The 27986-nt window shown below is 45.0% G+C and overlaps 1 long non-coding RNA gene across 2 annotated transcripts in view; it reads right to left on the reverse strand.

Annotated features, from left to right (window-relative positions):
• The window catches only part of LOC126996587 (uncharacterized), a 233883-nt gene that overhangs the window by 74903 nt on the left and 130994 nt on the right, over positions 1-27986 (reverse strand). For both annotated transcript variants that reach the window (XR_007751270.1, XR_007751272.1), the window contains exon 3: positions 25690-25731. This is a non-coding gene — a long non-coding RNA (uncharacterized LOC126996587). The remainder of the gene's footprint in view (positions 1-25689; positions 25732-27986) is intronic.

Below are 27986 nucleotides of genomic sequence, written 5' to 3' on the forward strand. Positions count from 1 at the left end.
CACAAGCGCACAGGGTGATCATCCCATAACACACCGCACATGGAATCCCTCCCTATACATCACATCCTTTTCTTTACCCCCTTGATTAAACATCCTCGGAAGTCCCAGTCACCAGTCGGCGGAAGGAAGCACGGGAGGACTCAGACGCCGCCACCCAAGAGACGTGACCCATCTCGACCCTTCAGCCACCCAGGAGTCGCTGCCGCCCGCTGCCACAACCACCCGCAGAACCACGACCCCTACAGACGGCGGACAGCCCCCACCAACCCACACTAAGACGGAAGACATAACTCAGGGAAGCGACGAGGCAGCAAGACTACTGGGGCAGACAACGACCGCAAGACAAGACGGGGAGGAACAGAAGGAAACCAATTTGCCTTCATAGAAAAAGAATGTCGGTGAATGAAGGAACGCCGGGGGGAGAGAAAGACGAGAAGGAAGCGGGCCAGAGCAGGACGCAGCTAAGACAAACCTCACCTCGCCTACATTCCTTTGCCCTTTGTCTTGACCTTTTCTTGGATCCTCCTCGGCGACTCCCATTCACCTTTTGTGGCTCGTGATCATTTGTTGGCCAGGCTTTGTGCGTGGGCCGCCCTGAGGTTCATTAGTTGGGCTCTGGTGTCTCCTTCCGTCCCCTTTCCTTCTATTCCTCCTTCCCTTCCTTTCCTTTCCTTTCCTTTCTCTCCCCCTCCCCCTCTTCTCCGCCACCCTCCTCCTTCTCTTCTTGCTTGCGCTCTCTGCCTGCCATAATGCTGCTGTTTTTCCTGTTATTTTTTTTCATCTCTTATCAGCGTCAGACTCGTGGACATTATCTTATTATTAAGCATTTTTTTACACTCACTTTAATGTAACAAACTTTACTTTTGGTTTTATCTTTACTAACGAGCAGCAAAATCAATTACCTCGACGACTTAATTGCTTCCTACATTATCTTTACATTTGCATTTATAAGCATGATGCAAAAAATAAAGCCAATTATTTCATATTCAATTACTGATACGGAAAAGATCCATTGTAAAAGTATTTGTTATAAAATTATACACGTTCAAGACTGATGATAAACTTAACAGTGTGTTCTACATGTGTAAATTTGTCGTCGTCGTGTGTGTGTGTGTGTGTGTGTGTGTGTGTGTGTGTGTGTGTGTGTGTGTGTGTGTGTGTGTGTGTGTGTGTGTGTGTGTGTGTGTGTGTTTTCACCTCCTTCATCCTACCCATAATCCCTTCAATCCACACACCCATTATCGTCCTTCTTCCCTTCACCAACTCATAATGACCTGCTCCTCCTCCTCCTCCTTTTCCTCTTCTTTTTCCTCCTCCTCCATCTCCTTCACCTAAACGGCAGGATATTCTTCTTTCATTTCTAATCATTCACATTCTAATTCTTCCTCCTCTTCAATTTCCTCTTCCTATTCTTTTTCTTCCTCCTCCATCTCCTCCTCCGCCTAAACGACAAGATTTTCTCCGTTCATTTCTAATCACTCACCTTCTCTTCATTTAAACGTTCAGTATCTTTTTTTTTCCCTAGTCTCCTCCAGCTTCAACGTCAAGTCATTCAATTTATCTTCCATTTCATTTTTTTTCTAGGAAGCTTCAGCCTTTCACTCCCCGTTTTCTTTCTTTTTGGTTATTTTGTTCTTCGCTAGCATACTCCCTTGTGGCTTTCTTCTCTTTTTTTCCTCCTCCTCTTCCAGCTTCTCTTTCTCCTTCTGTTTATGATCGACGCACTTTGCGCACGAGGAACAATGCGTAAAAACTCATAGTAGACAAGAATTCAGACTGCACCAAATTTTTCTTCACCAACGTTCCACCATCCGTGTTCCAGTGTAATACGATTGACTCCTTCAAAATAAGCTCTTCCTTCTCTTCCTCTTCCGCCTCCTTATCTTCTTCATTCTCCATTTGCTTCTCTTTCTTTTCCTCTTCTTTCTCTTCTTTCCTCTCTCCATTTGCTTCTCTTTCTTTTCCTCTTCTTTCTCTTCTTTCCTTTCTCCTTCTTTTCTTTTTCTCCTTTCTCGTCTCCTTCTCTTCCTCTTCTTTTTTTCCTTCCTTTCTCCCTCTTTTCTTTTTCTCCTTTTCCGTCTCTTTTTCTTCTTTTTCTTAATCTTCTTTTTCTTTTTTCTTCGTATATGTCTTCTTTTTTTCCCTCTTCTTTTCCTAGTTTCTTTTCCTTTCTCTTATTTCATTTTCTTTCCTTTTCTCTTTCCTCTTTTCTTTTCTTTTTTTCTTTCTTCTTACCTTTTCCTTCCCTTGTCTTTTCCTCCTCCTCCTCCTCCTCCTCCTTTTCTTCCTTCTCCTCCTCTTCCCCTTTCCTCGGTAGCTGGAATGACACCCACGCGCGGTCAACGGTGGCGGTGGGTCAGCAAAATTAATCGTAAGGTCAAATGAATGATGGATGGTCACACCGCAGACAGTGACCTTGAGTGAGGCTACCTGACCCCCCTTTCCCCCCCCTGACCCCGCGTGACCTTGCTGACCTAAACAGAATTAAGAAAACAGAAAAAAAGGAAGAGTATTGATGTCTTTATGAGGGGGATTATGTTATGGGTGGAGTTTATGTCTGTCTGTCTGTCTGTATGTATGTCTAACTATCTATCTATTCATATTCGCATCTCTTTATCTGTCTATTTATCTCTTCCTCAAATAACTAACATCTATCGCTTACACACACAGAGACAGACAGACAGACAGACAGACAGAGACAGACAGACAGACAGACAGATACACACACACACACACACACACACACACACACACACACACACACACACACACACACACACACACACACACTACTCAACAGGCTTTCTCAATTCATTCCGCTTTATTCTCCCTACACTCCTCCTCCTCCTCCTCCTCCCCCCCCTCGCCATGAGAGGAGGCAATTCAAAGGCTCAATGGCCCCCTCTCAATGGCCCTCCTCGCCGTCCTCACCTCCAGCATAGCGGCCACGGGAAACTCGCCTGATCTCACACGCTTCAGTCCTCTTTCTTCTTTTTCCTCCTCTTCCTCTTCCTCCTCGTTCTTCTCGGGTATTTTTTTATATTTTTTTCCTCCTCCTCCTCCTCCTCCTCACTCGTTTTTCTCGTTTTTCCTCTGCTTCCTGTTCCTCCTTCTCCCTCAGGTTTTTTTTCTTTTATTATTATTTCCTGCTTTTTCCTCCTCGTTCTCTTCTTACTTCTCATCCTTCTTAGACGGTTCAAGCTCTTTCCTGTTTTTTTTTTCTTACTTTGTCGTCTTCTTTTTCTTCTTTTTTCTTCTGCTTTTTTTTCTTCTTCTTCTTTTTCTTCTTCGTTCTTCTTCTTTCTCTTTTTTCTTCTTCAGCATAAATATCATCATATATTATTCACTATTCATTATTATTATTATTATTATTATTATTATTATTATTATTATTATTATTATTATTATTATTATTATTATTATTATTATTATTATCATTATTATTATTATCATTATTATTATTTTCACTTATGCTGTTATTGCCAATAGTCTGAGGAGTAGTCGGAGTCTCAGTAATATCCTTATTATTATTACAAATATTTCAACTATTATCATTGCGGTTTTTTTTTAATATTATCATTATTATTATTATTACTATTGTTTCTTTCCCTCCTCTCATTCTTCTGATTTCATGGTTATCTTCACCCCTGTTGTTCTCTTCTTATATAAATAGAATTCAACTCTGGGTCACGCAGCTCAGGACAACGATAAGAGAAAAAATAATAACCAAGAACGTGTCCTCTCTCTCTCTCTCTCTCTCTCTCTCTCTCTCTCTCTCTCTCTCTCTCTCTCTCTCTCTCTCTCTCTCTCTCTCTCTCTCTCTCTCTCTCTCTCTCTCTCTCTCTCTCACTCTCTCCCTCTCTCTCTCCCTCTCTCCCTCTCCCTCTCCCTCTCCCTCTCGCTCTCCCTCTCTCTCTCTATGTCTCTCCTCTCTCTCCCTCTCTCTCTCTCTCTCTCCTCTCTCCCTCTCTCTCCCCTCTCTCCTCTCCTCTCCCTCCTCTCTCCCTCCCTCTCTCTCCTCCCTCTCCTCTCCTTCTCCCTCTCTCCTCCCTCTCTCCCTCTCCCTCTCCACCTCTCCCTCTCCCTCTCTCCCTCTCCCTCTCTCCCGCTCCCTCTCCCTCTCTCCCGCTCCCTCTCCCTCTCTCCCTCTCCCTCTCCCTCTCCCTCTCCCGCTCCCTCTCCCGCTCCCTCTCCTTCTCCTTCTCCTTCTCCCTCTCTCACCCTGATCAAAGGTTTTTATATATTCTGCAATTATTTACCTGGACTTATTTATGTACCTCCGCCTGAGCCTCTGTGTTTACCTTTCTGTCCGCCAGTTCACCTCCAATAAGTGAACCATGTATTTATATATTCATAAACACACACTGAGCCATCTGTGTTTAAATTTCCGATTGTAACAACTGATCTATTTACATGTTTTTACACAGTCACACACACAAAAAAAAACAGGCACACACACACACACACACACACACACACACACACACACACACACACACACACACACACACACACACACACACACACACACACACACACACATAAATATAATAATAATGGCGCTTCAGTACCTCTCATCCTTCTCCTTGTCCCTCTCCCTCCCTCTGTGTTGGTCTTGGTTCTCGAGTCGGTATTCTTCGATGCTTCCTTCTGCATCAACTGTATCCAAAGACCGAAAAGGAGGTCAGTCGGACTCTATTTAAGTGTTCTTTGGGTTCATGGTGCAGAAGAAGGGTTATACTACCACTAGGATCATAAAAACACCCATGGAAATACTAAAAAAAAAACTACGAAAGCCTTGTCAAAATAATAGGTGAACTTGGGCGCCGAAATGTTTGAAAATATGACCCTCAGAGCTGTCGCAGTAGTCGTCCTCCACTAACGTCCACTAATTAGTCTAATCTCGCGGGATCACGGTATCGGGCGAGCGAAAGAGACCATGGAGGCCCTACTCATTATACTTAGCAGGCTATCTGATGGCCGCCTGACTGATGCCTCGCCCTCGCTGAAGAATGGGCGAGAAGGTGGTGGTGGTGGTGGTGGTGGTGGGTGGGTTTGGGGGGGGGGGGCAAGGTGGTGGTGTTGGAGATAGTGGTGGCAGTAGTGGTGGTGGCAGTGGTAGGTGGTGTTGAAGATAGGAAGATGAGGAGTAATGGCGATTTGGTGGTGTTAGTGAAGGTGTTTTGGTGTTGAAGATGGTATGGTGACGGTCTTGGTGATGAGGGCGGCAGTAGTGGTGGTGACAGTGGTTGGGAGGTGCATAAGATAGGAAAATGGGGAGTGATGCCGAGGTGATGGTGGTAGTGATGGTGGTGGTGGTGGTGGCGGTGGTGTTGGGAAAGATGGATGCACTGTGTGTTTAGATACAGGAATACTTAACATCATACTGTCACCATATTTATTATTAGTAGGTATAATCATCCTATAATATCACTTCATTCATCACCCGACCCTGTTCTTCCCATTCTTCTTCACATACTTTCCTGTTTATGTTTTTAACCTTCTTCGTTGCCTTTGTTTTATTCATGGCCGCGGCGTCAAATTGAGATCTCTTATCATATCATTCCTGACACTGGTGAATGCCGGCTGCACCCTGAGCCTCTTGTTTACGTCCTTTTTGTCAATATCACCTTGAGGAGGATAATGTGCGAAGCAATTTACTCCTGAACTTACAACCAGTTATTACATTAGCGAGACAGGCACAAGTGCTTTTTTTTTACATAAACTTTCATGGCGGTTTTTGTTACCCGGTGAAGCGATTTTCTTTCTTATATATTGCCATTTTATGTTAGAAATTATTTTTCACCTTGATTCATAGTAAAAATAGTTATAATCCGAACACGGTGCATCAAGACAGGAGCAGCTCAAGGTGCCGAAAACAACCACTCCACCTCGACACGAAAAACAGAACCTTATTTAAGTAACTCCAAAGTACCGAGACGAGAATATGAGGCAAACACTTCCTTTCCCGGCGAAGTGTTGTGTCGGGACAGGTCGGTGGGTCATTTGTTGGACGGGTCAGGTCGAGTCAGGTCACAGGTAGCGACGAGCGGAGGTAAACAACAAATAACGATTATTTGACCTACGGTGGCGGATTCTCACCCCTCGGGACCCACCACTCAGGGCTCATTATTATCGTTTGCACCAGTCTGGACACTACGGGAACGGTGACGGCAGGCGAGGCAATCCATACTGACCTCTATTTCTCCACTCCCTAAGGCTTAGATCTCAATACTTCTGGCCTTTGTTATGAGAACCAAAATAAGAAACATGTATTTTAAGACAGGAGGGGCAGAGAGCGCTACCTTCCACGCTACGTAAGGGCGGAGTCGCTATATAAACCTTACATAGCTTTGGTCCTTTTCCCTTCCACTGGGGGCGAGGCTTTCTGGCCCGCTCGCTTGGTGTTATTGAGGGTTTACTCGCCTCTTATCCAACGATTCATCAAAAAGAGGAAGGGAGGACGCCGGAGATGAGGAAATGGCCTGGACGGGAACACGCGGCCAGAAGAAGAGTTCGTCAGTCCGCCCTTCTCGGAGTGGGGGACGTGTTTTGCTAAATGCGGAGAACTGACAGTGAAAGTAACCACGCGACGGGGAGGAGCGGATGGAGCGTGCGGAAGGGGACGAAAGAAGGAAGTACACACGCAGAGACACACATAAACTTCCTCTATTTGTTATTTGAGGTTGCATGACTGAACGGGTTACCAGAGGATGAGAAGGAATGACTAGAAAGGTGAAAGTTTATCCGTCCTTAGTAGTTTGTGTTCTAAAAGGAGGAAAAATGTATAGTAAGAAGTGGTGACAGATCCGAGTTTTAAGTTTTGGCCGGACAAATGATCCCTTCGGTGTGTCGGTCATCACACCTTGTAAACACGGGATTGTACGGGAGAGCCGGTGTGGGCGGGATGTGGCACGATCCGACACACACACACACACACACACACACACACACTACGACCCACCCCCCATCGCCCACCCCAACACAGACACACACTAAATAAACATAACAGACCCTTCAATCATAACTTAGCAAAACACACAAACACACAAAACACGAAAACTGATAAAGAAAAACACACAAACCAAACCAAACATCAAATCACCAAGCAACAAACAGACAGACACAGGGAAAACCATGTCTGCTGTCAATTACTAAAAAACAAACAGAAAAAAAGCAAAAACCGTACACAATAGGATTACATCAGTTATCCGATAAGAAAAACCGACACTTCTAAATATAAAAGGAAGACAGATAGTAGCGTGAGCATGTGGGGTGGCGATGAGGAGTGCTGGTGATAGCGGCGCCTCTGGTGATAGCGAGGGCGTGGTGGTGGTGGTGGTGGTGGTGAAGACGATGGCGGTGGTGGTGGTGACGGTGGTGGTGGTAATGGTGACGTCAAATGAGTGAATAAAAAGGAAACAAGTCTATATATTTTTTTCGCAATAAGAGGAGGAGGAGGAAGAGGAGGAAGAGGAAGGAGGAGGAGGAGGAGGAGGAGGAGAGAAGGTGGTTATGGTGTTGGTGATGGTGGCAAAGGAGGAGGAGGAGGAGGAGGAGGAGGAGAAAGAGGGGAAGAAAAAGGAGGAGGAGAAGGAGGTGGTAAGGGGGGCAAAGTAGGAGGAGGAAGAAAAGCAAAGGAAGGAGAAGGAGGAGAAGGAAGAGAAGGGAGAGGAGGAGAGCAGGAAAAATGCGATTAAAGAGAGGACGATGAAGATTAAGATTAAGAAGAGATGAAGGAGAAAAAAAATATACCAAGACAAAGACTAAAATCGATAGAGCTAACACTGGAAAGATTACCTTGGAACGGAGAGCGGGGAAAAAATATATAACAGAATAATATGTCAATACACTCAGGAAAAGATTATTATAAAAGGAGGGACAGAATAAAGGGAAGGATAGAGACAGGTGGAGGGAATGTAAAGAGAGAGAAAGAGAAGAGAAGAGAAGAGAAAAGGAGAAGAGAAGAGAAGAGAAGAGAAGAGAAGAGAAGAGAAAAGAAAAGGAGAAGAGAAATGAAGAGAAGGAAATAAAAGAGAGAAGAGAAGAGAAAAAAAGAGAATTGAAAGGAAGAAGAGAAAGGGAGAAGAGAGAGAGAGAGAGAGAGAGAGAGAGAGAGAGAGAGAGAGAGAGAGAGAGAGAGAGAGAGAGTAATGAAAACAAATGGAGGAAGACAGAGAGAGACGCATAAGGTTGTTTACCACCGCTGAAAAGAAAGAGGAGGTGGAGGAGAGGAGAAAAGCGGCGAGGGTGGAGGGTGGAGATCATCCTTTTTTTTTTTTTTTTGGCTTGAGGGTGACCGGAAGTGTTAAGGCATTACATTCTCTCTTTTCCTCTCCTTTCTTTTTCTTTTTTTTTCTTTTTTTCTTCTGTTCCCTTGTTTTCTCTTTTCTCTGCTTTTTTCTTATCTTCTCTCCTCTCCTCTCCCTCCTGTATCCTTCCTATTTTCTTCTCTTCTCTTTTTCTTTCCTTTTCTTTCTCAATTCTTTCTCTCCTTTTCTCTTCTCGTCTCTTCTTCTCTTCTTTTCTTTTCCCTTCCCCTCTTTTGCTCCTGCTTTTTTTCTTTTTTATATATTTTCTTGTCTTTTCTTTACTCTTCTTTTCCCTATTCAAACCTCTTTTCTTCTCCCTCAATTCCTCTCCCTCTTAACCCTCCCTCTCCCTCTCTCCCTCTCTCCTCCCTCTCACCTCTCCTACTCTCACCCTCATTCCCTCTCACTCCCCCCAACCCCCAGCTTCCTCATCCTTGCCTCCTGCAGCAGCGCCGCGGTAGTATCACCCGGAGGGGATAAGAGATAAGGCGGAGGCGGCGGCGGCAGCACTGTGGCCTCTTATCGGCTCCGTTATTGTCTGTCCTTATCGGCGTAATCCAAAGCGGCACGCGACTCCCGGGCGCCACCGCCAAGCCTTGAGTTCGGCTTCTTTCTGTGGCTCCTTCGGGCTTCTCTGACGTGCCGACCGCCCTTCTCCTGGTTTTAGTGTGTGTGTGTGGGTGTGGGTGTGTGTGTGTGTGTGTGTGTGTGTGTGTGTGTGTGTGTGTGTGTGTGTGTGTGTGTGTGTGTGTGTGTGTGTGTGTGTGTGTGTGTACGCGCCCAAAAAAGACGAAAAAAAAGTAGATAGACCGATCCAAAGATAGATGAACAGACAAGTAGATAGATAGATAGACAGACTAGATCATAAAAAAAGGAGAAAAAGATGCTGTAACCAATCGCAAAATCAATAAAAAAAAACAGTAATAAAAACTATGCATCCGTCTACATCTACTTATCTACCTATCAATCCGTTATCAGCCAGGCCATAAATCTATCAATCAAACCATAAACCACTCACACAGAGAAACAATCAATCCATCACTCAGCCAGTCAGACAATTATCAATCAACCAATCCGTCAGTCAATCAGTCACTCGGGTCAATATTGGACCGTAAAATTGCCGATAAGCTCAGAGAAGTCAGTCAGCCGTGGCCGAGTCTACTTTCTTCCGAGGGCAAGGCACTATATAGGGGGATGGGAGGAGGGGGAGGGGAGGGGGAAGAGTTGAGAGAGAGAGAGAGAGAGAGAGAGAGAGAGAGAGAGAGAGTGTGTGTGTGTGTGTGTGTGTGTGTGTGTGTGTGTGTGTGTGTGTGTGTGTGTGTGTGTGTGTGTGTGTGTAATCAGTTGCATAAGGGTATTTCATTCCTTTCGTTTCATCTCATTTTTCTGTCTTCAAACAATGTCACAAAATCGATGGGACAAAAAAAAATGTTAACCTACGAAATGAAAAGAAAAATGTAAATCAATATAAAGGTAAATGAAGAAAACGAACCTGGAGGGGAACAAGCTGCATCAGGGGGAACGGGTACAAACATCCTCTCGCAACCACACTCCTTTCTGGTCCTAGATTATACACGGCCAGTAAATAAATTATGTATACAACTCTCGAGAAACCCTTCCCTGTCTTGCTCTCTTCAACCTCTCCTCCCCCACCAACAGAACAACCACTATTATTATTACTGCCACTACCACTACCGCTACTACTACGACTTTTTTTTACAGTAAAGGAAGCAGATGAAGGTAAAAAAAATAATAATGAGAAAAAAACCCCGCTAATCACTGCCCCTATGAAAAAGTTTAGAGGTGTGGCCAGAAGAGAGGTCAATTTCAGAAGAGGTGTCTCGATATTCTCTACTAATACAACTTCTACTACTACTACCACTACGATTACTACTACTACTCTACTACTACTACTACTACAATCTTGACCTTCCCTTCTACTCAGTCACTTCACAAATGTACTACAATTTCCAAGCCACAATCACTCTACCACCACTATCACCAACACCATTAGCCCACCTGTCTCCTTCTCCACAAACACCACCTTTATCCATTAACTCTTTCCCTCATCCAAACCACTACCAGTACTACCACCAGCACCACCATTACTGTCTCGTCTCTCCCTCTCCGTCCCCCTTACCCCCCCACCACCAACACTACTACTACCACCACCACCACTGTTTTATCATCACCCCTTCTTTCCCTCCCTCTCCACTATGCATCACTAGCAGCCCCAGTACGTATACCACACTCCCTCTCACTCCCTCCCTCCCTCACCCCATACCATTGATACCCTTACCATCTCATATCTCATTCTTACCTATGCACTTTATAATCTCTCTCTCTCTCTCTCTCTCTCTCTCTCTCTCTCTCTCTCTCTCTCTCTCTCTCTCTCTCGTTATCTATCTATCTATCTATCTATCTATCATGATATTTGCTCACGTGAAAATGAGTTCGTATTCTCAAACTTGAAAATAAATAAAAGAAAAATGAATAACCTGAAGTTTTTATTTTATTTTATTTTATTTTATTTTGTTATTTTTATCTTTTTTTGTGTGTGTGTGTTTAAAAGGAACACCCGCCGAGGCACAACAAAGTGGCTCCAGAACAATAATTAAGCTTCTAATTGATGGCCTGATATTGTTCGACTCGGCAGCCATTTGCATAATTACGTCGTGCAACTTTGCATTGTGCGGGCGTCTTGTAAACAAATTTACACACACACACACACACACACACACACACACACACACACACACACACACACACACACACAATGGAACGCGCACGCAAACACAGAAAATTAAAACTTCAGGTATACATCAATTACATCCTTAAAGCTTTTGAGGATATGAACTGATTTTCACCTATCCAAACGAAGACGCTTATAACACACACACACACACACACACACACACACACACACACACACACACACACACTCAAAAAATCGCATGCCGGATGGAATGGACAAATGGGGTTCAACTTACCCATGCAAATCGCTTTTTTGTCTTCACAGAATAATCCATGATGCTATTTAAGGTTGACCGTAGAAACACTTTTTTTTTTCTTATATTCTGTGTTTTCCATGAAGTTCAAGGTTGGTCATCGTCGTGGTGCCAAACTTTTTGCTTGCTCCTTCCCCGCCCTACGTGCCTTCCCTGCAGCGCCTCCCTCGCCTTTCCCTTGCCGCCCCTCGCCCCCACCCGCCCTCCATGTTAAAGGCCCGTCAGCCTCCCTTGGCTTATCGCTGGAAGTACTTAGAAGACTCTTGAACTCTTGAAGCTCGCGGAGGGGGCTTGCCATCACCTGCCTCACCTGACGCTCATATCAGCTGGCTCCAGGTGTATCTTGTGGCGCCTGGCCCGCCTCCTCGCCACGCACCTCTCCGGCAGGTGTTGCGGCGCTGCACCTCCCAGCGAACAGGTGCCGCGCATGCAGGTAATCACTCCATGCGGGCGTTTTGTGCTCGGCCGTGGCACGGGTCACATTGGCCTTTTAATGGTGATTCTCCTTTTTTCTTTTCTTCGACAAATATTGAAACTAAGGAGCCCGAAGGGCAAACATTCATACACCCACAGACAAATAATGTCGACTTTCTTCAATGAGTGGAAACAAAACACTTAAGGATGCTGATATGAATCTTAATCATGTTCTGAAAATTCTGCCACACATCAGTTGATTTCACGGAATGATCGGGAGATAAAATCTGCAAGGGCTATGTAAGGAGGCCGCTTGAAATGTTCAAGGAACATGCACGCAAGATTTAAAGAACACCGGCCACTGTAAAAGCGATGCAACGTAATAGGAGCTCCAGAACTGCGAAGGATAAAATGAATTGTAGAAGCAAGCGAGAAAAAGATTTGAAGTGATCAAGTGTGGCTCCGAGGTGAGCAGGTAATACATCAGCCCGAATGTCGCAGCTCACTGACTCGTGACTCAGGCACTGTCCGGCAAAATCCAGGTATGCGGAGTATTTTATAATTTTCAAGTACACGCACACGTGCACACCCATGCACAAGGCAAGCATGCACAGGATAAATAGCACACACAATAAAAAAATTCTCTCAATTTATCTATCTATCTATCGATCTATCTTTCTATCTATTCATCGATCTATCTATCCATCTACATACCTATCTATATGTGGGGGAGGGGGGGGGGGGTGCGAACATGAATTGCAAAAAAAAAACAAAAAAAACGCGCGAACACATACACACATATCCATGAACACACGCACGTCTCCCCCCCCACCCATCCCACACCCACATGCACGCACACACACATAAACTATATATATGTTTTTTTTTTTATTGGGCCACAACATGGTACGAATGCCCCACTCTTCTAGTACCTGACTCTGTTTTCAGAATAAACAAATGAGCGCCCACACCCTCCCGCCGCCCTGTTTGGGTTCTCACTGGGTTTATTTAACGTGGATTAAATTTCGACGCATTTCCATTTTACGTCGTCACGTTGGCGGTGGCGACGTGACGCTCCTGAGGCCCTGGGAAGCTGGCGATTGGGCTACAGCGGGAACGAAAAAAATGCATAATAACAAACTGCATTTTCCTGAGAGAGGACACTTAAGTCAACCAGAACTAATCCCTCATAGCAAACAAGTGCCTAATCTTTAAACCCTTGTCACATCTCGCTCCCTCACGGCCGTTTACACCACCACCTTCTGTTCCTCCACCTGCTCTCCCTTCACCATCCCCATCACCACCACCTCCCCCTCCCCCATCATGGTACTGACCGCCCTCCACCCTCCCTTTAAAGGCGCCAGGCCCCTCCACCCCTTCCACCACCAGCATCATGCCGCACGTGCCTCCAGTGTGTGTGGTGGAGAGGCTGGGGGGGGTGGAAAGAGGCGCCTCGGGGCTGGGAGCTGCTGAGATTGGAGGAGGTTGATGTGTGTGTCGTCTGGAGCAGCAGGTGTCGGGGGCAGGTTCTGGGGGTACCGACACCGCCTCCTCGCCCTGGGTATTGCCCCCGCCGTGTCCTCTTCGCCCGACCCCGTGTGTGGAGTGGGTGGCCCCTCCCCCCACCCCTCACGCTGCGCTCGACCTGCCCTCCCTCCCCCCTTGCCCTTCTTCCTTTGGGTGTTGGCTCTCCCTCTCTCCCTCCCTTCCTCCCTTCCGACCGGTCGACCTCCGCCCAGCGTGTGCCAGCCAGCAGTGACCTTGACCCTCCCTCCCTTTCCTTTTCACTGACACAGTTCCGGTTTTCTTTCCTCAGCAGGTTACTAAGTGAGATTTTCTTCAGCACCTTTGACCTAAGAATATATCAGTAAAGGAAAATATATCCGTTAAAAATACATGATTAAATTTACCGTGCATTTTTTTCATTTTTATAAATAAGTTTTGTGTTTGTATCTAAAGTCTGACTGTATACATTTTTTTTTCTCTCTCTCAACTTTAAAAAAACGATGAAAGAATATATTGTTCAGCGTTGTTTTTCTCTCTTATCTCCGGTTTCAGCCTAGTATGTGTGCATTTTTTTCATTTATATATGTAACATGGTTTTGTGTTTGTATCTAAAGTCTGACCGTATATGTTTTTTTTTCTCTCAACTTAAAAAAAAAACGATGGAAGAATATATTGTTCAACGTCGTTTTTCTCTCTTCTCATCTCCGGTTCCAGCCTAGTATGTATGCACAGATTTTTCCTCACGCAAACACATATAATCTTTGAGTAACATGAACTAAAAGCTCCTCCTCCCTCCCCTTGAGTCCTGCCTAACCTCTAACTACTCCTCCCTTCCCTTGAGTCCTCCTCCCCGTCCTTCCCTGCGCCTCTTCTTCTTCTTACTGGGCAGGAGTCACCTTGCACCGGGTCGGGTCAACAGCTCTTCCTCCGCCACTCCCTCTCCTCAAATCACTGCACGCGAACTTATGCCCTTCTTCCCCCGACGCCGTTGCACCCCTACCACCGACCCCACCGCCAGTGTCCTCCGCTTATCCAGCTGCTGCCTGATGCGTCCTCTTCCCTTTAATGCTTCTTGTTTGCTCTGTCGCTTCGCATGTTGGGATGAGGCGGGCGAAGTGAATGCCGAGCGACGGTTCTTCATTTGCAACCTTGACGGTGATAATGAAGGGAGTGAGAGAGAGGGATAGAGATGGTGTTATTCATGTTTGTGGCCTTGATTAACAGCGAGCGGCGAAACCATCATCCATTACTAAGTTACACGCTGGTAATTGACGCTGTGAATGGTAATTGGCTGAGATTTATTCGTATTTTCACGGTTAATTAACGGTAAAGAGAGAGAGAGAGAGAGAGAGAGAGAGAGAGAGAGAGAGAGAGAGAGAGAGAGAGAGAGAGAGAGAGAGAGAGAGAGAGAGAGAGAGAGAGAGAGAGAGAGAAAGAGAAAAATAGAGAGAAGAGAATAGAAGACAACAGAGAGAGAGAGAGAGAGAGAGAGAGAGAGAGAGAGAGAGAGAGAGAGAGAGAGAGAGAGAGAGAGAGAGAGAGAGAGAGAGAGAGAGAGAGAGAGAGAGAGAGAGAGAGAGAGAGAGAGAGAGAGAGAGAGAGAGAGAGAGAGAGAGAGAGAGAGAGAGAGAGAGAGAGAGAGAGAGAGTTGCAGATATGTATTTAGGCTTGCACTTATGAATAAAAAAAGGAAAACATATGAAAAACAAAAGAAAACAGGGAAAATGACGGTGGGAGTCTGTTTTACACCTCTGATACGTTAAACGAGTTCCCTAAGAGTTTGAGGGCACGGCGTGGAGACAGGTGGCGAGAATTGTATATACCAGGCTGCAGAGATTTTTTTTCCTGGTATCTACGACGAATCCAATGACGCAACGCCCTCTGGTTTTGATGCCCTCGAGATGATGTATTTTAGGGATTGTTACATTTGCTATTCATTGAGATTTTGAATGTATGGCCATGTTTGTGTTTGTGTATTTCGTTTTTCTTTATTTTTCTTTATTTTTATTTCATTTTTTTCTTTTTTATATTTTTTTCTATTCTCCATTCTATGTGTGTACCTTATTTTTTTCGTTATTTATATTTATTTTACTTCATTCAGTTTTTCGTCTCATTCTTTCCTTTTCTCTCTTTTTTACTTGTGTACCTTTTTTTATTTCTATTTATTCAACTTCATTTACTTTGCTGTTTTCTCTCTTTTCTTTCCTTTTCTCTCTTTTTTTTACTTGTGGACCTCCTTTTTTCTTTATTTATACTTATCTTACTTCATTTATTTTGTTATTTTTCTCTTATTATTTCCTTTTCTCCTCTGTTTCTTAATTCTCTTCCTTTCTCTCTCTCTCTCTCTCTCTCTCTCTCTTACTTTTTATCCACCTCTTTAAAAATCTAACGTCTTCCTACTCTCAAATCTCAGCCTCTCCCCTCGGTCCTCGCCCTGCACAACCCGTCCTCCCTCCCTGGCCTGCTCCCCGCCCAGCATATCTTCCCCCCATCATGAACAATTCAGCCATATGCTCAGGAACCGGTCCAAGCTCCAATCTCAGCTTGCCCCGCCCGCGGCTGTGACCACCACACGCCCACCGGGAAACGAGGCTGGGAGGGCGCGGCGCCTAGTAAATAGTGGTGGTGGTGATGGTGGTGGTGGCGACGGGGGCAGGAGGGGAGGGAGAAGTGGGAGTGGAGGCGATGAAGAAGCTTAAGGTTAGGAAGGATGGTGGGGGGGAGGGAGGGGGGGAGGAGTGGGGGTGGGGGCACTGGAGTACCTAGAAGCATTATGTAGAAGAGGTGGAGGGGAGGCGGGGTGGAGAGAGTGGGTGTTGTGTGGTTTGAACTGGGCTGGGCTCGGTCACACAGATCCTCAACCGGAGTAAATCTGTTCAAGTTTTTTGTTACCGCTGACTAGATAGATTTTTTTTCTTTTTCTGAAGATGGTGCAACTCATGGTACGTGCGCTGTATATATATGTTCTTTTTATTTTCACCTTGGTTTCAGTGATTTATGCGGCCCTTGTCCCTCACCTGAGTTTACCTGAGCGGGGCGGTGCGTAGCGTGCCGAGGCGAGGTGCCATACCTGCCCGGGCTCGTTACAGAGGGCTCACGCGCAAGGGGGAATTAGGCGATGCTTATCACAACTGACGACTCAATCAGGGCAATGAGCGGAGAGGCACGGCCGAATGTACCCAAGATGCCCACTACACTCTGTCCGTCCGTCTGTCTGCCTGCCTGTCTGTTTTTGTGTTTTGTTTTTCGTTTTCATTTTTCTTTTTCCTTTTCTATTTTTTCTTTTTTTAATTTTCAGGTTTCTGTCACAGTTTTCTTAGATTCATTTATTTATTCATTTATCAGCTTATTTATTTGATTTTTTTATATATTTATGTATTTATTTATTTACTTATGATTCTGTCTTTCTCTCCTTGCTTTTATCTCCGAGACTGCCTAGTGTGTGTCTGTTTATCGATCTGCCTATCTATCTAAAAGGTTATATTTGTCAGTGTCTGTCTGCATGCCTACTCAGTTGTCTTTCAATTTGGCTACCTGCTTCTATATCGATTTCTCTATATGTCTGGCATAGCACTATAGTTTTGTTCATCCAATAAGATTTTAAAGTCACTACTTTTCTTTACTTTTTTTCCTGTGCTTTTGCTCGTGTCCTGTCACTTTCTCAGAGCTTAGGTACTTTATTTTTCTTCTGGTGCGCTCTAACTGCGACACGGTTCCCTTCCACTAAGGTGTAACGCCCACGGCACAGCGGCGCCTCGACGCCCACACGAGTCTCCCAGTGCGGAGGCGTCAGTGGGCAAGGGTGAGGATGAGACGAATATGTACACAACACACACATGCAAGCACGCACACGCAAGCACAAACACACACACACACACACACACACACACACACACACACACACACACACACACACACACACACACACAAGCACAAACACTCATACACACAAACTTGACAGCAGCATTTTTTTTTCCCTCCATGCAGGGGCTCCACACGCTGAGGCGGCGCCACAATAAATGAGAAACATTCCTGCGTGCTATAAATTAATTCATGGACGTGAAGGATAAACTTTACAAAGGAAGACAAACATTAAACTTCACACTTTACGCAAACCAGAAATCCCTGAAGTGTTAAACTGGCGAGTTATTGTATATAAAAATATCGAGGCAAAAAAATACTAGTTAAACGTTTTATCAAAGCAGGAAAATTAATTGAACATAAAGCTCTGGGTTAATATGTCAAATGAATATTGCTAATGCTGCTTTTTCTATTTAGTGTGTCCTTGGATCACTACTCACTAATATGTCTACGTAGGTTACTAAAGATAATTATGTCTTCAAGATCCACTGACGGATATGGTCTATAACATAATTTCCTCCGCCTTCACCGCTCAGCAGATGATTAACCTGAAGCTCTGTGGTTGTATAAATGTTATGTATTACTTCTGTCACAATAAAAAGCAACATCAACAATTATAACTACTTTTGCTTGGCTGAAAGGGCAAGGGGCGAGTAAGTTGTGGCCAATTATTTTATAGGTACCTCCATTGACTATATTTCCATGGAGTTAGCTTAGCATTTGCTGTATATATAAATTCCCAATCAACGAGAAACCAGTAATGTTCCAGCGAGGCAAGTCAATGTGCAGCACCGCCAGAACTACACGAGGACCGGGCGGGCGGGAGGGTATCGGCTCCACGTAAATCACTGCTGGCAGAGTGACAGGTGACGGGCCATATCCGGACACACACACACACACACACACACACACACACACACACACACACACACGACCTTGAACCTCCTCCTCACTTGTTTTCTGTTGCTGACCTGAACGCTGGCTGCCTTCCTTCCTTAATCTCTTCGCTGCTCCTCTCAACACCCTCCCTCACCCCCCAACGATCCTACGTGTGACCGGTCTTCTACCTTCCCTCCTTGACTTTATAATTTTACCCCCTTTCAGCTTTGCCTCTACCCTTATAAATTCATGGGGTGCACCTGCCGCTCTTAATACCTGACCCCTCTTACCCATACCTGTTCATTTGCCTCCCCAGATTGTTCCCTGTAGCCTACCTTTACATATTTTTCCCTCCGTTCGTTTTTAACTTTAAATTAATATCTTTCGGACTGCTTCGTTCTCCCGGCCCGTCCGTGTTCAGCTCCTGTGCATTATGGGTTAATTGAAGACCGTCCCATACTTTATTTTCCTCTCTTTGTTATATTTATTTAGTCAGATTTTTCATTATACAGTCTACAACTTTTTGCTATCTTATTACGCATATTAATAATTTTGCTCGTATATTTTAATCATAACTCGGACAGTTTTTGTTGCCAGTTTTAATGATGGCACTGTTGTGAGTTATCTGAAGATCAAATTATTTTTTTGCTTGTAATCCATGCATGTGTCTGGATGGTTACCAGACGACCTAACGAGCTGCCCAACCCAGGGTCATACCACTCAACCTAATCTTTGAAGAGGAGCTTTCATCTTGGGTACTTTTATACGTATAACCAATCTTTGTAGGGAGAAAGGAACATTATCTTCCCTTTATATGCGTCCGTCAAGGTTTTGAAAAAGGAAGTGAAGGAGAAGCGTATGGTGTCGCAAGGAAATTTTGTATAGCTATATTTGAAGATAAAACATTAATTTTGAAGGAAGTTTTCGTAGATTTAAAGAAAGTAAGAAAAACATGATAAAAATATACTTAAAATAAATCAAAATAAAGAAAAATAAAATCAAAATTTGGTAATACTTGACACCTGTACATACAAATGTCAGATTTAATTCCAAGGTTGTCTCCGAATACTAGTCGTGTTTTGTAATGTTGCGGTACTTCTCAATGAATCATTGTTGGACGAGGCTGTCCGCGGGGCCTTCATGACGCTGGCCATTACCTTATAATCAGCCCTGCAATGATCTTGCGCCCAGACGCCATAAAACCTGTCGTTAGTCCGAGTCACAAGATGGAAAATCGGGACCGTCCGATTTGGATCCAGACTCTAGTTGTTGTTTTCCGGAGTTCGAGCAGCTGTTTCTTCGGCTGGAGCTTCAACCTGCAGTGAACGTGCTGACCCGAGCAGTGGAGAGAGTAATGTAGAGCCAGATTGAAAGGTCTCTTCGTGTTTTTACATATGAAAGGCGGCTAGGCGGTGCGGAGGTAGCGCTCTCCAATGTGTTCGGTTTGCCCAACAACTCAATTAACCCGTTCGCAATTACTGCGGCTGCTACCTGTTTAAAAACGATATTTGTTATCATTCAAAACCTCACTTGAAAGCATAAGAAAAAAACAGTCAAGCAAATGGAAAACTCATCCTTGTTAGCTTCTTGTTCTGTGTGGTTAGAGTTACTAAGTACAATAAAGTTTTCTGTGATGCTGTAGGTGATACGCTTAGCTATTTATACAAGGATCTCGAGTACTGGATGAGGTGTAAGGCGTAGGTGAATGCTTTATCAGTCTGAAGTGAAACCGAAAATATAATACCACGGCCGCTTTTGTATCCTAAGATTAATGTCGAAAAAATAAGCTTGCCCCCTCCTTTGAAAGACCAGTCAGATGAGTTTCGGCTATTCAAACTCGTATTACCGCAACACAGAAATTGGAATCATAATTAATAATAGAATATCACAGGACTCAAAGGCATGATAGAAAATTAATTAATCACAAAAAATATCACCTAAAACAAGTACAATGCTAAAAAAAAATAATGGATAGCGAAAAAAAATCCAGGCATAAGATTAATGAGGAGAAAAAATGAGACACGTAAATGAGTGGGCAGAGGCTTAGTGAGGCGCGTGATCTAGGCCGGCCAGACCCTGCTGCGAAGGGCATTAACGAGGCTGATGTATGGCCCGGCGTGGAGGCGTGAATACAGGGACTGGGGCGCCTAAATTTAATAAGCGGGCGTACTCCAACCAACACGAATGGGGAGGAGGAAGGGTAAGTGCGGTAGTCATAAGCTTAACTTGTGTGTGCTCTATTTGGGAGCGGAGGTTACGAGACTATTACTTTTAACTTTAATGAGGGAAGGGAAGGTAATTGGGAGTATGAATAGTATAAGTAGTAGTATGAGTAGTAGTATAAATAGTAGTAGTAGATGAAGTAATAAGTATTGAAGGCATAAGTAGTATAAGTAGGAAGAGATAGAGGAGGAGGAGGAAAAGTAGACGAAGGAGGACGAAAATAGATGGATTGTGTGTGTGTGTGTGTGTGTGTGTGTGTGTGTGTGTGTGTGTGTGTGTGTGTGTGTGTAAGATATTATAAAAAAATATATATATTGAAGTAGTTATCTGTACATTAGACTCATGAATACAATAGTAGTGAAAAATGTACATCTAAGGTTTTATGTTCATTCCTTTTAAAATATATCATAATGGAGCAGGTTGGAAATTGGACTGGACAAAAAAAAAAAAAAAATCAAAATCAGTTTACATTAGATAGTTAGATGGTGAAATATTTTACCTACTGCAAACGTCATCTTTAAAAAACTGCAACTCCTATACGTATCTTCGCCTCGTCCTCCTCTCCCAGAATCCTCCATCTTCCTTTTGTCTGCAGCCTCTCTTAATACCACCTTGCTCGCCTCTCACCCTTCACACCATCACTCTTACCCTCCCTCTCCCCCATCACCTATTCCCTTCCTCACTCCTCGTCCTCTTTCTCCCCTATATGCCCCCTTCATCTCCCTTTGGTTCCTCACCCTTTCGACCTTTATCTCTGCCCCCTTCCCTCGACCTCCCTCCTCGCCCTCTCACCCTCTTCCCCCGCATCTTCATCTGTTCTCTTCATACTTCTTTCTTTCCCAATCTCCCTTCTTCATTCGATCCTATTTCTTTCGTGTCCTCATCTTCGTTCACCTTTTTACTTCTTAATTCTACTCACACACACTGCATCGCCTTTTTACAGTCGTTATATAGCCTTTCAATCGTACCTCCCTTTCGTTTCTCGTGTCCTATTCTGCTTCTTCTTCTTCTTCTTCTTCTTCTTCTTCTTTTTCTTCTTCTTCATTTTCTTTTTCTATTTTTTTCCTTTTCTTTTTTTTCCTTTTTCTACTTCTACTTCTTCTTTTCCTTCTCTTTCCGTGTCTTTCTTTTTTCTTTTTTCTTTTTTCTTTTTCTTTTTCATCTTCATCCTCTTCTTACTGCTCTCCCTTCTCCCATCATTTATTCTCGCTCCCTCTTGCGCCTCCCCCCCCCAGCCGCCCCCTGGCCCCTCTTCTTTCGCCCCTCCACCCCTTCCTTCCTTTTCACCCCTTCATCCCCCCCAGAGCGCTGCGGGTCGTGTTTACAATCAGCGTTAGGATCATGGTGGTGCCTGAGGCGGGGAGGCACGCGACCACCTCTATAACGACACACACACACACACACACACACACACACACACACACACACACACATACACACACACTCATGTCATCCATCTATCTTCGTTCTCCTTCGTCTTCTTTTCCTACTCCTCTTTCTCTTCTCTTTCTCTTTTTTTGCTTCCTCTCGTTTTTCTTTTCCTTCTTCCTCCTGTTATTCTTAATTTTTCTCTTTTTCTTCTTTTTCTTTTTCCCTTTTCTTCTTCTTCTCGTCCTCGCCCTCGCCCAGCTCTTCTTCTTCTTCCTTCTTCTACTCCTCCTCCCCCTCCTTCTCCTCCCTCTCATAACATATATTGCCTATTGTGGCGTGTTGAGGTTAGCCTTTCATTGCTCGGAATCTCGTGATAGGATTTTTTCTCCCTCTCCCGGCGAGCCAGAAACACACAAGGACACATAGATATGAATACTCCATTAGCATGCATGCCTCGCGCCTCTTCAGCGGTCAGCGTAGCATGCAATAGACATTCCGGCGAAAAGAGATACCAGTGGAGTGCATCTTCTGTCGCCGGCGTCGTAAGCTAGAGGAGCGAGCGAGCCCGTGTTGGTTTTTCCACATTAACGATCCGTCCATTCCAGCCTCGGGGCCCAGCAGGGAACGCCCGGCCGACGGTAAGACACACAGCCCCTGACAGCCCACCACGCCCTCCCTGGCCACTGACCCTCGCGTCCGCCGGAGTAATGGAAGTGTAGCAGTTCGGAGCAGCCTCACACCAGCAATTATTGATAGCATCGGACTGACCCTACCTACCGTCCCTTCCTTCCTTCCTCTCTCCCTACCTCCCTCCCTTCCTTCCTCACTCTACCTTCCTTCCTTCCTCCTCCATTCTACCTTTGCTTCCCTTATAAGTCCTTCCACTATGTTTATCAACTCTGATAATCTATTTTTTTCCTTCCTCTATCTTTCTCTCCTGCATCATCTTCTCTCACTACATGAACTCTCATTATTCCCTGAACCCGACGAAGGAACGCACAGCCACGGTGATCATGCCGCCAGGGGGACACATTCTACGTGCGCGTCCCTTTCGACACCTACACAGCAACAGACCCCCGACAGCGACTCACACGAATAATATTCAAATGAGAAACCGACGCCCTCGCTTATGAATCAACAAGGACGAAGCACCGCGGTATAAAAAAATCCTTGATACTGACTGGCATTATGGAAATAAATCTGTTTCTTATATTTTTCATCCATTCGTTTTAACCTTTTTCGCTCATTCTTTTTACTCGTGTACACTATAGTTAAAATAACGTTTCAGGAAGGATAATATTGCTTCGTCTCTTCTTCGGTTCTCCTCCACCAGCTGGGAGGCGGCCCGTTGAAGGCTCCGGTACACGTTACTCCTCCGTCACAGTGCCATTTAAAACCGGGTCAGGCGTCTCAGTGTGCCGCGGCTCACACGTCAATCACGGCGTCAGAGTTCATTTGGCTAATCAAAAGTTCTGATTGCTGGAAGAAAACTCTATGTAAATCAGGCCTCGCTCCCTCCGTCATCCCTTTATGAACCCCGGCACGCAAGCCGTCCAAACTTCAGCTGGGGAGGCGACTCTCACCCCAGCAGCTCCCCGCCAGTAGGCCCACCTCGACTTGCCTCGCCCCGCCATAATGACGCACAACTCACGGCACGCGCAGCTGTCCTCTAGGCCAGGGTTACCAACTAACAACCGAAACCCATCGCTGAAAGCCTTCCTGTTCTCGCACTCCTCTGCACCTTTGGCACCACTTCCCAAGCCTGAAGTGATCTCATAACGCCCACAGGTGACTCGCGGTATGATCGTCTTTGACAGAAAACAGAGTAAGCAGCGTGAAGTTAATGATAACTTGGTTACCTGGCGTCCAGGTGCACGTGTAGGGGGAGTGCAAGTTCATCCCCGTCATCATCCCGCCCACCGCCCGCCAGCATCAGTGAGGGACCCCTGCTGCCACCGCCCGCGCCCTCCTACTACCCCTCTCCACCCTCCCCCTCCAACCCGGACACCTCGCAGTCACTGTTTAAAATCAAGGAGCTTTGGGTATGAATGGGAAATCAGTGAAAGTGAATGAAGTAATATCGAAAGCATCTCCCAAAACTGAACAATACATCAAACACATCGAAACGCTTGCTCATGATGAATTACAAAACTATTCATGCCAAGACCTTAATGGAAAGGTTATCGCGAGAGGTGATAAACTTGACTTCATGGCCAGATGGTGTGCTCTCTCTCTCTCTCTCTCTCTCTCTCTCTCTCTCTCTCTCTCTCTCTCTCTCTCTCTCTCTCAAAAAAAAAAAAAGGTTCTCACTCCTTCAAGCATTTTAAATTTACATGTCATTACTTGTTCAGTTATTAGGGAAAGTACTTACGTTAGTGTTGGGACAATCGCACTACATCCCCGAGCTCCTTCCAATTTATGTATCTGGTGGTGAATACACATGCCTTATTTTGGTCAAACAATTTCCTAAAGTAAAAAATTTGCATGAGGTATCGTATAAAAAAAATAGCATCAGATTTGTTAAAAGGCACAGCATGAACGATGAGGAATATATATATATACTAAATGGAATTGTTAAACTCCCCAAACTTCTGTCAGTAGAAGATGAAGTGGTTACAGGTTACTCTAAAACAATATTCACTGAGATCAAGTGGAGGACTGGAAAAAGTTGGCGTAAGGGTGACGGAGTCTGCAGGGCCTAGCAGCTGTCGTTGCCTTAAAAAGAAGCACCGTCCCTGGCGCCACCATACATCGAGTATTTCACACGTGCGCTTATCGTCGCCCTGATAGCGGCCGCCCAGACGCCTTGTCGCCCCCACCCCCCCTGCCGCGGCGCCCCTGCGACCGAGGGTGCACCAGACGCATGCATGGCGCACTCAAGTATGGACACGAAATAACTCTGCACTTTTGGGGAAAATAACATCGTTGGTGATGTCAAATCTCGCAACAGGTTTCCTTGGGCAAAAAAAATAATGATCTTTCTATTAAACCTTTGTGAAAAAAAAGCTGACTGGTGTCTCTCTCTGTTACCTAATTAGATACCTAACAGAAATGTAGATTGACAATGTTAATTTTCAAATCACACACACACACACACACACACACACACACACACACACACACACACACACACACACACACACACAGAGAGAGAGAGAGAGAGAGAGAGAGAGAGAGAGAGAGAGAGAGAGAGAGAGAGAGAGAGAGAGAGAGAGAGAGAGAGAGAGAGAAATATGGAGGGTGGCGGGGGAGGGGGTGGTGATACTATCTTTATCGCTCCTCATTGACTCTCACTCCCGGGCCACTCCGCTCAGATAGCCAAACGAAAAAAAGATACAAAGAAACATGCCGCGTAAGGTCCGTCAACCCTTCGCTGCCTGACTCCCATATACGAAACACCCGTAAAATAAACAAAGGCGTGCCGCTGGGCTGCCAGAGGAAGGGGACAACCGGCAGATAGCACAAGTCAGGCCCCGCGGGATTGCTGAGAAAAGTTAACTCCTACACCGCCGGAGACTTACTAAGGGTCATTTTCTTAAACATTGATTTGATAGGCTTTCGTAGAAGTTTTGTTCATTTCCGGGAGTAGTTTTTTTTACCCTGGTGGTAGTTTGATCCTTCTTCTGTACCTTGAACCTAAACAAACCTTTGATAGAACCAAATTGATCTCCTTTTTCGCCTTTGGAAATTGTTGATCTGAGAGGTGGACGCGTCTGACTATACCGATCTTAGTTGCTGTAGCTATCGTGTTTATTTACTTATTTATTCTTTCTTGCAGCGTGAATATATATGTAATGGCGTACTGGAACATGTGTGATTAGCCTCCTTTGAGTTTACCAGAAGCAAGAAGCTGAGTGAGGCGTAAGATCGAGCTGGTAACCTCCTGCCAAACAGACGTACAGCATCTCTCGTCCTACCCGCCAAGAGTCGATCTTCACCTAAACTCCAACGTTTTGATTTCGTGTTCGTCTTTAGTTCGCGTGTTGCCCCTATTGGCAGGACAGCCTGTTAGGTGTATTGACCGTTCTCTTATCAAACTGTGTTCGTGCTAACGACACTAATTATTTTCTTCCTCAGCACGAAATCAGTGAAAAAATAAAACATTATTCACCTACCTCAACTTGGCAGCTCACCTCCTCTTATCTGGCCTCGTCAACCTGATTGGAAGAAAGAAAGGGTATTAATGGAACACACACGAATACTAACTCCAGTATTTGAACAGTCGTTGCACCGGAAAATGCAGGTGACCTTTTTTGCCCTATTTGTAAAGTTTAGAGAAACATCTCATTTAGGCAAGGGGCCACGAGAGTCTTGTGAGAGAGAGGTGACAGGGCACCATGTTGGATAGGGTAGGGTGGTGGTGGTGGCGGTGGAGGTGGTGGTAGTGAAGAAGATGAGGGCCGGAAGCTGCAGAGCCGGCTGCTGGTTTGTTTACTCGTATTATAACACATGACACCTCAAGTGTAGGGAAATAAAGACCAGTAATGTAATGCTGAATGGGGAAATCATCAATTCCATCCTAATCTTCAGCCTATACTCATTCGCACCAAGAAAATTATTTGAACTGTTTTGAAAGCAAGCATTACTGCTTAACATTGTATTGAGTTAAATGCGCTCTCCTAATCTATGAAAGACATGCATTGATGTTATTCTCGTTGGGTATAATCATAACAGTTGTACGTTGTCCGGGTCGGTTCCAAAGTTGGCCTGATTGGCAAAATCATAAAACAGTTACAGTTGCACTATAAATAAGTGAAGTAGTAAATCGCATTGTATAAGTTATAAATCATAATTTGATCTTTAAATATGCACATTATCAATAATTTGAGATCCAGGGTATTACTTTCATTTTCCTGGAGAATTACATCGTCCACAGGGAGAACTTAGATAGTGTGTGTGTGTGTGTTTTGTTTGCAAGGCAGGAGTCTTTGACCTTACACAAAGACTGAGCGCAGACAAAAGAGCAGCGCCTCGCGTAATATAAGTTAATCAGATTCTCACGGTGTACAAAGAGACAACGGTGAAGGGGTAATGGAGGTGGTGGGGCTTCCCTCCTCCCCATCTTTTCCCTCTACTCCCCCAACACAGGTCCCCTAAACCCTTGACCCCGACCATCTCCCCTTCAGCACCTCTCATACCCCTTCTCCGTCCCCCAGTGCCGCCCCCCACCGCTCCGCCGCCCTCCTCACCACACACACCCAGCCCGCATGAGTACCGTGACGCTACCGCCCGCCAGGTGATGCAAAGCCCCCCGTGCTGGGCTTGACGTACATACAGCTTGATGCTTGCACATACACACACGCACACATTTACAAGTGTGTGTGTGTGTGTGTGTGTGTGTGTGTGTGTGTGTGTGTGTGTGTGTGTGTGTGTGTGTGTGTGTGTGTGTGTGTGTGTGTGTGTGTGTGTGTGTGTGTGTGTGTGTGTGTGTGTGTGTGTGTGTGTGTGTGTGTTTAGTGAATGGATGAAAGCATAATGAATAGAACAAGCGAAAGACGATTAAAGAATATGTGGAGCTATAGTGGGTTCCGCGAAACAGGTAAACACGAAAAGATTAAGGGGGCCCAACAGAAGGCATCAATAGGCAATGCTTTACTCAGTGACAGCTGTGAAAGCAGAAGAGATAAAGGGAAGGAAAACACGGAAATTAGGAAAAAAGGGAGAGCATATACCGAGGGCCAAGAGGTAAAGGTGGGCTTGATTTCTCACCATCAGAACAAACCGACATTCACATAAAAAATGCAAAATGATTAATAAGACGATGAGGGAATAAAAGCGATTATTAATGAGGCATCGGGAGGACTAGGACAGAAATACAGGAAGCCCAGTCGATGAAGAACATTAGGTTATTTCACTAGCAACCAATATTTTTTTTTTCTCTCTCGTCCCCTCGTCAGCCACAGGAGTCAACTTACTTCTGGTTGGCTGAAAGAAGCGTGTCTAAACATTTGCATGACTTTCACTTTTTAAATTTTAAGAGGATATGAAGTTGATATATTTAAAAGTCAGATAGTATTGACGGCGGTGAACGACGAAGCGTGGATCCATTACAGGTTACAAAGGAAATTTAATCCACATTTGTTTTATCAATTCCTTATATAACGGACTGACGAAAGAATAAACAAAATTTACAAAACATTTTCTGGTGGTGGTGGTGGGGTGGTAGTGGTTATGGTGTTAGGTTGGGGTGGTGGTGGTGGTGGTGGTGATATCAGGTGATGGCGATGGTGGTGGTGGCGTTATTAGTGTTACTGATGGTGGCGATGGTGGTGTTGGCGGCGTTAGCATTATGGATACTGACGCTTGTGGTGGTGGTGGGGAGGGGTGACGGTGGTGGTGGCGGACACACCCCGTAGCGCCAGGTGGTGGTGGTGGCAGTGAAAGGACTGCCACGAGGGTCTGAGGGCGGGGC

This window comes from Eriocheir sinensis, chromosome 10 (genome assembly GCF_024679095.1).
Source record: "Eriocheir sinensis breed Jianghai 21 chromosome 10, ASM2467909v1, whole genome shotgun sequence".
Taxonomy (NCBI): Eukaryota; Metazoa; Arthropoda; class Malacostraca; order Decapoda; family Varunidae; genus Eriocheir; species Eriocheir sinensis.